Here is a 13,049-nt window from a genome sequence, read left to right as displayed (position 1 = left end):
CAAACAGTGGATTTTTTGTGACAACCAGCAATGACTAGTTCAGTGGTTGGACTGAGAACAAGCTCCAAAGCACTTCCCAAAACCAAACTTGCACCAAAAAAAGTCATGGTCACTGTTTGGCTGTCTGCTGCCAGTTTGATCCACTACAGCTTTCTGAATTCCAGCAAAACCATTACATCTGAGAATTATGCTCAGCAAATCAATGAGATGCGCTGCAAACTGCAATGACTGCAGCAGGCATTGGTTAACAGAAAAGACCCAGTTCTTCTCCGTGACAATACCTGATCACATGTCAGAAAACCAACACTTCAAACGTTTAATGAACCAGGTTATGAAGTTTTGCCTCATCCACCATATTCACGTGACTTCTCACCAACTGACTACCACTTCTTCAAGCATCTCGACAGCTTTTTGCAGGGAAAATGCTTCCACACCAGCAACATGCAGAATATGCCTTCCAAGAGTTTGTCAAATCCCAAAGCATGGATTTTTACACTACAGGAATAAACAAATTTATTTTTCATTGGCAAAAATGTGTTGATTGTAATGGTTCTTAATTTTGATTTATAAATACGTGTTTCAGCCTAGTTATAATGATTCAAAATCCACAGTTTGAAACTGAAATTACTTTTCCACTAACGTAAAAAACTACAATGAGATATCATCTCACAGTAGTTAGAATGGTTATTCTAAAAAAAAAAAATGAAATTCTGGTAAGGATGCAGAGCTAGGAGAATTCTTATACATTGTTGGTATGAATGTAAGATAGTACAACTGTTATGGAAAACAATATAAAAATTCCTGAAAATGAAAGATAGACATAGTATATAATCCAGAAATCACACTACTGGATATATATTCAAAGGAAAGGAAATCAATATGTTGAAGAGATATAGGTACTTTCATGTTATTGCAGCACTATTCACTATAGCCAAGATATGGAATCAATTTAATTGTCCATTAACAAGTAAATAGATAAAATCAGGTAATATACACAACTTAGCCATAGAAAAGAATAAAATCCTATAATCTTGGCAATATGAATTACCTTGGAGGACATTATATAAAGTAAAATAAGCCAGACACAGAAAGACAAATACTGCATATTCTCATTCATATGTGAAAGAAAAAAAGTTGATCTCATAGAAGTAGAGAGCACAATAGTGGTTACTGGAGGCTGGGAAGAGTGGGGAGCAAAATAGCTGGAGGTAAGTTAGTGGATACAAAATTATGACTCAATAGGAGGAATAAATTATAGTATTCTATAAAACTGTAGGGTGACTATAATTAATAACCATTTATTGTATGTTTTCAAACAGCTAGAAAAGCATATTTTGAATGTTCCCTACACAAAGAAATAAATATTTGAGGTGATAAATACGCTAATTATCCTTAATTATTCTGCATTGTATATATGCATTAAAAATCATACTGTATTTCTAAAATTTATACAATATGTCAATTAAAAAGAATGATAAAAGCAAAAAATCTGAGAAGAATGAGAACAAAACATTTAGCTGATGAAAATTTCTCTCCCCAAATAACCAAAAACAGAGGAAAACTGTAACCCAATGCTTGCAATTCATTAAACATTTTTAAAAAGTATTTGTAGATGTAAAAAACATTCTTGAATTAGAAATTTCAAGTACCAGAATAGAACTGGTCAAAAAGAAGACCAAAACCCCAGAAAATAGGAAGATGTAAAAGAAGAGTTTACCAAACATGTGAAAGAAATTGAAGAAAAACACAAAAATCATCTTTAAAATGAAGACTATATGACAAGGAACACAAGGGAGAATAGATTCAGCTGAAAATTTAGCAAGAGGGAATAAGAAAGGCGCATAAATAGCTAAGAGAACAAGTATATGATAAAGCAGAAAAGGAATTAGACAGAAAAATATATAGAAGATAGGCAAAGAAGATTCAATATACATATAATTGTGCGTACAACTTTATTCTTGATAGCCAAAAACTGAAAATTCCCCAGGTGTCCTTCAATACAAGAATGGCTAAAGAATCTTTGGCACACTATCACCACCACCACCACCACCACCACCACCACCACCACCACCACCACCACCACCGTAAAAAACAGAGTAGTTACATCACTACAAGGATCAACGATTTCTGGGGTTTTTCTTTATAATGACACCCAGTACCCTTCTCACTCCACTATTCCCAACTTCTGCCATCCATGAACCTGTTCCACATTTCTATAATTTTGTCCTTTAAAGAATTCTATATGAATGGAATCATACTGTACGTAAGGTTGTGGGACTGGTCTTCTCACTCAGCATAAAGCCCTGGAGATTCATATAAGTTTTTGCATGTATTAATCATTCATTCCTTCTTATTGTTAAATAGTATGGAGCTACCATGGTTTGTTTAACCAATCTTTTGTTGAATAACATCTGCTTTGTTTCCAGTTTTAGGCTATTATGAATAAAACTGCTGTAAACATTTGCATACAGGTTTCAGTGTAAGTATAAATTTCAAATTCTTTTGAATAAATGTCTAGGAGTGTTGATATGATTTGAATATGTGTCCCCTTTAAGTCTCATCTTGAAATGTGACTACCTATGTTAGAGGTGGGCCTAGTGGGTGGTGTTTGCATCATGGGGGTAGATCTGTTATGATTGGCTTGGTGCCCTCCCCATGGTTATGAGTGCATTCTTGCTCTGTTCATGCAAGAGCGGGTTGTTTAAAGGAGCTTGGCACTTCTTCCACTTTCTCTTGCTCTACCCTGCCATGTGATATGCCTGCTCCCCCTTTACCTTCTGTCATGATTGTAAGCTTCCTGAGGCCCTCACCAGGAGCAGGTGCCAGCGCCACTCTTCTTGTACAGTCTGCAGAACTGTGAGCCATATAAGCCTCTTTTCTTATAAATTACCCAGTATCTGGTATTCCTTTATAGCAATGCAAAACGGACCAAAATAGAAAATTGGCACTGAGGAGCGGGGCATTGCCATAAAGACACTTGAAAAAGTGGAAGCAGCTTTGGAACTTCTCTGCCCTCAAACTCTTCCAAAAGAAATGGTTGATTCTTTCAGAAGAGTTTGGAGGGCTCAGAAGACAGGAGGATGAGGGAAAGTTTGCAACTTCTTAGAGGCTGGTAAGTGGTTGTTACCAAAATCCTGATAGAAATATGGGCAGTGAAGGCCAGGGTGATGAGGTCTCAGATGGAAGTAGCATTTGATATTTTCAGTATGTTCTATTTTCATCATTCTTATAAGTGTGTAGTAATGTCTACTTGTCTGTGTTTTTATTCTGAATTTTTCCAATGGCTAATTAAGTTGAACATTTTTTCATGTGCTTACTTGCCTTCTGTATATCTCTGGCAGTGAAACATCTGTTCAAGCCTTACCCTTCTAATTGAATTGGTTCTTTGTTTTTCACTCTTGAGTTTTGTCCATTCTTTATATATTTTAGATAACAGTTCTTTGTCAGATATGTGGTTTGAAACTATTTTCCTTCATTCTTTAGCTATCTCTTACCAGCTTAATAAAATATCTTGCAGAGAAAATGTTTTTAATCTTAATGAGGTCCAATTGATCAATTTTGCTTTATGGATGATGCTTTTGTGTCAAATCTAAAAATTATTTGTCTATTCCTTAATTCTAAAAAGTTTTCCTATGTTTTTTACATAAGTTTTATAATTTTACATTTAATTCTACGACCCATTTTTAGTTACCTTTTTAAAACATAAGTTTTGATTGTTAGGTCTTTCTTCTCTCTCTCTCTCTCTGTTTCTTTCTTTTTGTTATTGCTCGTAGATGCTCAATTGCTGTAGCATGATTTGTTGCAAAGGATATCTTTTAGCCTGGGAATTGCTTTTGCATCTTTTAAAAAAAGTCTTTTGCATGTATATTTCTGGGTTCTGTATTATGTTCCACTGATCTATGTGTATATCCTTCTGATTATAGCATGATAGCTTGATTTTTATAGCCATATAGTAAGCCTTAATATGGAGTAGAATGACTCCTTTTATTTTATCTTTCTTTTTCAAGATGATTTTAGTAATTCTAAGGACTGTGCCTTTCCGCATAAGTTTTAACATAAGATTTTTTATGCATTAAAAGTTGATCTGGGATTTTGATAGGAATTATATTGCACTGGTATATCAATTTAAGGATAATTAATATCTTTACTATGTTGAGTTTTCCAATCCATGAATAGAGTATGTCTCTCAATTTATTTAGGTTATCTTGGATTTTTAAATCAGTATTTTGTAATTTTTCACTATATATTTTATGTACAGATTTTGTTAAGTATGTATCTGTATTTTTTATTTCTTTGGAATGATTGTAAATGATATTGTGTTTTAGTTTTAGCTTTTACGTAGTCATTGTTAGTATATAGAATGAATTCTGTGGGTGTATTGAGTTTGTATATTGTGACCTTTTAGGACCATATATTGGTTTTTTAAAAAAATAGTCTTTCTACCCAGCAATCTTATTCTCTTCAAATAAGAACAGTTTTATTTATTTCTCTTTAACCTTGATTAGTTGTATTACTTTTGCTTGCCTTATTTCAGCATCTAGAACATCCAGTACTGTATTAAATAAGTGTGGTGAAAGTGGACATCCTTGCCTTATTTTTGATCTTAGGGTAAACATTTAGTCTTTCACCACAAAGTATAATATTATTTTAGTATGCTGTAGGTTTTCTTGTTATGGCTCTTCACTAAGTTGAGATAGTTTCCCTCTGTTCTTAACATCCTGAGAGTTGTTAAATGACCAAGTATTGGATCTTATCAATATGTGTTTTCTGCATATATTGATGAGATCATATGATTTTTCCTCTTTATCTTGCTGATATGGTGGATTGCATTGATGAATTTTCAAATATTCAATCAGTCTTTCATATCTGAAATATGTAGAATTCATTTTATTTATTGTGAGATTCAATTTGCTAATATTTTGTTGAGGAAATTTTGTCTAACTTCATGGGAAATATTAGTATGTAATTTTCTTTTATTTATTTATTTATTTTTGTTACTGTCTTAGTCTGATTTTGGTATCAAGACAATATTAGCCTCAATAAATACATTTACAAGTGTTTCTTCTTTTTCTATTTTAAGCTGATAACAACTTAACTTTAATTGCAAGAAATAACTCTGCATTTTAACTCTACTGCCAACACGCATTTTATGTTTTTGATGTCAGAATTTACATCTTTTTATATTGTGTATTCTTAAACAAATTATTGTGGCTATTGTTATTTTTAATAGTTTTGATTTTAATATTCATATTGAAGACATAAGTGATTTACACACCACCGTCACAGTATTAGATTATTCTGAATATTACCTCATACTTTTGCCAGTGAGTTTTACAGTTTTATATGCTTTTATGTTATTAATTAACCTCTTTCTCTTTCAGCGTTAAAAATTTCCTTTGATATTTTTTGTAAGGCAGTTCTGGTGATGGTGAACTTCCTTGGCTTTTGTTTGTCTGGAAAAGTCTTTATCTCTTCCTCCTTTCTGGAAGTAAGATTTGCCAGGTAAAGTTTTCCTGATTGGCAGTTTGTTATTTCAGTACTTTGAATACATCATCTCACTGTATCCTTGCCTCCAAGCTTTTTGCAGATAATCCTACTGATAATCTTATCAGGGTTCTCGTGTAGGTGATGAGCTTCTTTTCTATTATTGATTTTAAAGTTCTCTGTTTGTGTTAGTCATTTTCATATTGCTGTAAAAAACTACCTGAGACTGGGTAATTTGTGAAAAACGAATTTAATTGACTCACAATTCTGCAGGCTATACAGAAAGCATGGCTGGAGAGGCCTCAGGAAACTTACAATCATGATGGAAGGGGAAGGAAAAGCCAGCATATCTTACGATGGTGGAGAAGGAGAGAGAGAATAAAGGGGGAAATGCTATACACTTTTAAACAACCAGATTTCATGAGAACTCACTCACTATGATGAGAACAGGCAAGGGGAAATCAACCCTCATGATCCAATCATCTCCCACCAGGTCCATCCCCTAAAATTAGGAACTCTTAACTTCAGATGATCCACCTGCCTTGGCCTCACAAAGTGTTGGGATTACAGATGTGAGCCACAGTGCCTGGCCAATGCTAGCATTCTTTTAATGGTGTATCATAAATTCTTTAGGCTTTCTTTATTTTTATTTTATTTTTCTTTTTCTCCTATGATTAGATTATTTCAAATGATTGGTCTTTCAGTTTGCTAACTCTTCTCCTTAATCAAAATTATTGTTGAAGCTCTTTATTGATTTTTTTTAGCTCAGCCATTGTATTCTTCAGCTCCCAAATTTTTGTTAGTTTTTAAATTACCTTTTTCTATCATGTTGAAGTTCTGAGTTTGTTCTTGTGTTGTTTTTCTGATTTTGTTAAATTCTTTTTCTGTGTTTGATTGTAGCTCTCTGATCTTTAGAGCAATTATTTTAAGTTCTTTGTCAGGAAATCTGTGTATCTTCATTTTTCAGGGGGTCAGTAATGGGAAGTTTATTGTGTTCCTTCGGTGATGTCATGTTTTCCTGATTCTTCATAATCCTTATCACTTTGCATGGATGTCAGCACATTTGAAGCAGGCACCACTTCCAGACTTCATGGGCTGGCTTTTGTAAGGAAAGCCCTTCATCTGTAGTGGGGTAGATTATGCTAGGTGCACTGTTGTGCAGACACCAAGTGAGGGATTGTGTAGTGGCTCTGGGTCTTGGGGGCAATGTTGTCTCATTGACACAGGCAGTTGAGGTCTGTAAAGTTGGTAACCATGAGGTCTGTAAGAGGTCTGCAGTGGGTGTAAGGGCTATTGTGGTCCTCAGTGGCACCTCCAAGTCCAGTGGGGAGAACCTGGGCCAGTCAGTTGTGGTAGGGTTTAGGGCTACTTAATGTGTATGTGCATGAAAGTAGGAGCCATGTTATAGTGCTGGAAGCTGGCAGAAAGATTGAGGTTGGCTATGCATATTCATACAGCTGTGGGATCAGCTTCACACCACAATGGGACCCAGGGCTGGTAACAGGAGCCTTAGTTGCAGATGGGCATGTGAGCAGTGGCTACTGTGGTTCCTGGGGACAGGGTACCTATAGTAGTAGCGGATGAGGGTGCTGCTACTTCAGAAGTGAAGCTTGTCAGGGCAAAAATTTTGTGTCTCCAGGGGCCAGGCGTGGTGGCTCACGTCTGTAATCCCAGCACTTTGGGAGGCCGAGGTGGGTGGTTCACGAGGTCAGGAGATCGAGACCATCCTGGCTAACACGGTGAAACCCTGCCTCTACTAAAAATACAAAAAATTAGCCGGGCGCGGTGGCGGGCGCCTGTAGTCCCAGCTACTCGGGAGGCTGAGGCAGGAGAATGGCGTGAACCCGGGAGGCAGAGCTTGCAGTGAGCCGAGATAGCGCCACTGCACTCCGGCCTGGGCGAAAGAGTGAGACTCCGTCTCAAAAAAAAAAAAAAAAAAAATGTTGTGTCTCCACAGCAAAAGTGTGTTGGGGGGTGAAGTGGCCACAAGGGCTATTGAGGTCCTCAATAGTGAAGGCCACTGGGGTCCTTTGCAGAGCAAGTCACTGGAAACCACGCTGAATATTGCTGCATGGTTGACATTGAAAACCCCTGCCTTTCTTCTTTGTTTCTAGCTGTCTTCAGATGTCTCAGCTTTTTTGGTCTCCCCAGTGATCTGGGTGGAGTGAAGCCAAAGTGAGTTCTTCAGGCAATGCACTGAAAGGCTGGGAAAACTGGTTGTTCACTCTGCTCTCCTTTTCCCTGAGGGAGAGTTCACTCTCAGCACTGAGCAGTGCCATCCTGGGGGATGGGATGATACAGGCAAAGGAAACTGTTCTTCCTACCTTTTCTGTGTACTTATTCTCAGGTTCTTTTGCTCCACTGTTTTGCTGCAGCTTTTTAAGTGGACATCAGAGTGCTCCAAGGTATTTTTGTTTGTGGATAATTGGCTAATTGTTATTTTTTTGTGGGAAAACAAATGCTGGGGTCTTTTACTCTTGTTATCTTGCTGACATTACTCAGCTTTCACTTGCGCCAGTTGTTGCTTAACAGGTGACAATGAACTCTTCAACTTTTTATCAATGTATAATTATTTTGCTAACTTACTGTGGTGATTATACATTACATAGATAATTGAATTGAGTGGGTCATTTGACACCATGCGGAGTGAGTTAAAAGCTATTATATAGTTAGTAAATATAAGGCATATTATAATATTATCATATGCTTATTTCAAACCACGCCTATGAAAGATTGTGAGTTTACTCTGATGTGTGAGCATTTTGCCTCATGAATAACCATGAAAGTGTGGTCAGGGCAAAAAAAAATTCTATCAAATGACAACTAAATAGTTAGATAACCAAAGAAGCTTAAAGTCTCCATGTGATAAAATATGACAGTTGTAACTAGAAAGGAAGTCCACTATGAAGGTAATACATATATAAAATGTATTTAGTTAGGTGTTTTATTGTTATTTATGCTTGAGAATAATCAGCATATAATAGAAGTACGATAAAACAGGGTGCATTAAATTAGTTGATTTAAGGAACTATGTCTTGGTCAATAAGCTATGTGGAGATACAAGAGATAAGTGGAAGAACTCTCGAATGTTACATCTTTGATCACAGAAATCAGGTGAGTGAAAAAAATTGGGGGTTGAAGCAAAATAAACTGCATAGAACTAAACTGTGCTGACATCACTACTACCCAACCTGGATATGGGAAGCTCTTGCCTCCACCCCATTCATCAATAATAAAAAAAGCCACATGGAATTAAAAAAATCATAAAAGCAAAGCAACATGTGGTCTTCAGAGCTTTACCTTGAAAGCGATGAGAATGCTTTGGGAGTTTGGGAGAGTTTGGAATACAGGACAAATAATGAAATCTTTTGGGGGAAATACAGGCAGTAAAAAAAGAGATTTATCGAGTCTGCCAAGAGTATCCTGGATATGGTGTCTGTTATTTCTTTTGCTGGTGTGGTTGGCTAGAATGCTTACCTCTCGGTTACCATGACTCTATGGACGGAAATCCTAGGGAGTGGAGTAGAGATGCCAACTATAGGAGTGATTATGTTATTGCTGACATGATAGAGTTGATTTGAGTCTTTTAATCTCTTCCAAACAACAAAGTCCCAGAAGTTCTAATTCTAAAGAGTGTTATAAATTAAAAATTTTGAGAAGCATTGCTGACCGTACTTCAAAGATTTGTGTCCAATTTTCTTCCCAACTGACTTGTAGGTATTGATCATTTGGATGTTAGCTCAGCATAGGGAATTTGGTGAGTTCTGCAATGGTGTAATGGAGACAGAGCAAATTAACTTCTTTTTTTTTTATTTTTTATTATACTTTAGGGTTTTAGGGTACACGTGCACAATGTGCAGGTTTGTTACATATGTATCCATGTGCCATGTTGATTTCCTGCACCCATTAACTCGTCATTTAGCATTAGGTGTATCTCCTAATGCTGTCCCTCCCCCCTCCCCCCACCCCATAACAGTCCCCGGAGTGTGATGATCCCCTTCCTGTGTCCATGAGTTCTCATTGTTCAATTCCCACCTATGAGTGAGAACATGCGGTGTTTGGTTTTTTGTCCTTGCGATAGTTTACTGAGAATGATGCTTTCCAGTTTCATCCATGTCCCTACAAAGGACATGAACTCATCATTTTTTATGGCTGCAGAGTATTCCATGGTGTATATGTGCCACATTTTCTTAATCCAGTCTATCGTTGTTGGACATTTGGGTTGGTTCCAACTCTTTGCTATTGTGAATAGTGCCACAATAAACATATGTGTGCATGTGTCTTTATAGCAGCATGATTTATAGTCCTTTGGGTATATACCCAGTAATGGGATGGCTGGGTCAAATGGTATTTCTAGTTCGAGATCCCTGAGGAATCGCCACACTGACTTCCACAATGGTTGAACTAGTTTACAGCCCCACCAACAGTGTAAAAGTGTTCCTATTTCTCCACATCCTCTCCAGCACCTGTTGTTTCCTGATTTTTTAATGATTGCCATTCTAACTGGTGTGAGATGGTATCTCACTGTGGTTTTGATTTGCATTTCTGTGATGGGCAGTGATGATGAGCATTTCTTCATGTGTTTTTTGGCTGCATAAATGTCTTCTTTTGAGAAGTGTCTGTTCATGTCCTCTGCCCACTTTTTGATGGGGTTGTTTGTTTTTTTCTTGTAAATTTGTTTGAGTTCATTGTAGATTCTGGATATTAGCCCTTTGTCAGATAAGTAGGTTGCAAAAATTTTCTCCCATTCTGTAGGTTGCCTGTTCACTCTATTGATAGTTTCTTTTGCTGTGCAGAAGCTCTTTAGTTTAATGAGATCCCATTTGTCGATTTTGGCTTTTGTTGCCATTGCTTTTGGTGTTTTAGACATGAAGTCCTTTCCCATGCCTATGTCCTGAATGGTATTGCCTAGGTTTTCTTGTAGGATTTTAATGGTTTTAGGTCTAACATGTAAGTCTTTAATCCATCTTCAATTAATTTTTGTATAAGGTGTAAGGAAGGGATCCAGTTTCAGCTTTCTACATATGGCTAGCCAGTTTTCCCAGCACCATTTATTAAATAGGGAATCCTTTCCCCATTTCTTGTTTTTGTCAGGTTTGTCAAAGATCAGATAGTTGTAGCTATGCGGCATCATTTCTGAGGGCTCTGTTCTGTTCCATTGATCTATGTCTCTGTTGTGGTACCAGTACCATGCTGTTTTGGTTACTGTAGCCTTGTAGTATAGTTTAAAGTCAGGTAGTGTGATGCCTCCAGCTTTGTTCTTTTGGCTTAGGATTGACTTGGCGATGCGGGCTCTTTTTTGGTTCCATATGAACTTTAAAGTAGTTTTTTCCAATTCTGTGAAGAAAGTCATTGGTAGCTTGATGGGGATGGCATTGAATCTATAAATTACCTTGGGCAGTATGGCCATTTTCACGATATTGATTCTTCCAACCCATGAGCATGGAATGTTCTTCCATTTGTTTGTATCCTCTTTTATTTCATTGAGCAGTGGTTTGTAGTTCTCCTTGAAGAGGTCCTTCACATCCCTTGTAAGTTGGATTCCTAGGTATTTTATTCTCTTTGAAGCAATTGTGAATGGGAGTTCACTCATGATTTGGCTCTCTGTTTGTCTGTGATTGGTGTACAAGAATGCTTGTGATTTTTGTACATTAATTTTGTATCCTGAGACTGCTGAAGTTGCTAATCAGCTTAAGGAGATTTTGGGCTGAGACAATGGAGTTTTCTAGATATACAGTCATGTCATCTGCAAACAGGGACAATTTGACTTCCTCTTTTCCTAATTGAATACCCTTTATTTCCTTCTCCTGCCTGATTGCTCTGGCCAGAACTTCCAGCACTATGTTGAATAGGAGCGGTGAGAGAGGGCATCCCTGTCTTGTGCCAGTTTTCAGAGGGAATGCTTCCAGTTTTTGCCCATTCAGTATGATATTGGCTGTGGGTTTGTCATAGATAGCTCTTATTATTTTGAGATATGTCCCATCAATACCTAATTTATTGAGAGTTTTTAGCATGAAGGGTTGTTGAATTTTGTCAAAGGCCTTTTCTGCATCTATTGAGATAATCATGTGGTTTTTGTCTTTGGTTCTGTTTATATGCTGGATTACATTTATTGATTTGCGTATGTTGAACCAGCCTTGCATCCCAGGGATGAAGCCCACTTGATCATGGTGGATAAGCTTTTTGATGTGCTGCTGGATTCGGTTTGCCAGTATTTTATTGAGGATTTTTGCATCAATGTTCATCAAGGATATTGGTCTGAAATTCTCTTTTTTGGTTATGTCTCTGCCAGGTTTTGCTATCAGGACGATGCTGGCTTCGTAAAATGTGTTAGGGAGGATTCCCTCTTTTTCTATCGATTGGAATAGTTTCAGAGGGAATGGTACCAGTTCCTCCTTGTACCTCTGATAGAATTCGGCTGTGAATCCATCAGGTCCTGGACTCTTTTTGGTTGGTAAGCTATTGATTATTGCCACAATTTCAGAACCTGTTATTGGTCTATTCAGAGATTCAACTTCTTCCTGGTTTAGTCTTGGGAGGGTGTATTTGTCGAGGAATTTATCCATTTCTTCTAGATTTTCTAGTTTATTTGCATAGAGGTGTTTGTAGTATTCTCTGATGGTAGATTGTATTTCTGTGGGATCGGTGGTGATATCCCCTTTTTCACTTTTTATTGCATCTATTTGATTCTTCTCTCTTTTCTTCTTTATTAGTCTTGATAGCGGTCCATCAATTTTGTTGATCCTTTCAAAAAACCAGCTCCTGGATTCATTAATTTTTTGAAGGGTTTTTTGTGTCTCTATTTCCTTCAGTTCTGCTCTGATTTTAGTGATTTCTAGCCTTCTGCTAGCTTTTGAATGTGTTTGCTCTTGCTTTTCTAGTTCTTTTAATTGTGATGTTAGGGTGTCAATTTTGGATCTTTCCTGCTTTCTCTTGTGGGCATTTAGTGCTATAAATTTCCCTCTACACACTGCTTTGAACATGTCCCAGAGATTCTGGTATGTTGTGTCTTTGTTCTCGTTGGTTTCAAAGAACATCTTTATTTCTGCCTTCATTTCCTTATGTACCCAATAGTCATTCAGGAGGAGGTTGTTCAGTTTCCATGTAGTTGAGTGGTTTTGAGTGAGTTTCTTAATCCTGAGTTCTAGTTTGATTGCACTGTGGTCTGAGAGACACTTTGTTATAATTTCTGTTCTTTTACATTTGCTGAGGAGAGCTTTACTTCCAACTATGTGGTCAATTTTGGAATAGGTGTGGTGTGGTGCTGAAAAAAATGTATATTCTGTTGACTTGGGGTGGAGAGTTCTGTAGATGTCTATTAGGTCCACTTTATGTAGAGCTGAGTTCAATTCCTGAATATCCTTGTTAACTTTCTGTCTCGTTGATCTGTCTAATGCTGATAGTGGGGTGTTAAAATCTCACATTATTATTGTGTGGGAGTTTAAGTCCCTTTGTAGGCCACTCAGGACTTGCTTTATGAATCTGGGTGCTCCTGTGTTGGGTGCATATATATTTAGGATAGTTAGCTCTTCTTGTTGAATTGATCCCTTTACCATTATGTAATG

This window comes from Nomascus leucogenys, chromosome 7b, assembly GCF_006542625.1.
Source record: "Nomascus leucogenys isolate Asia chromosome 7b, Asia_NLE_v1, whole genome shotgun sequence".
Taxonomy (NCBI): Eukaryota; Metazoa; Chordata; class Mammalia; order Primates; family Hylobatidae; genus Nomascus; species Nomascus leucogenys.
This window is presented reverse-complemented; position numbering follows the sequence as displayed.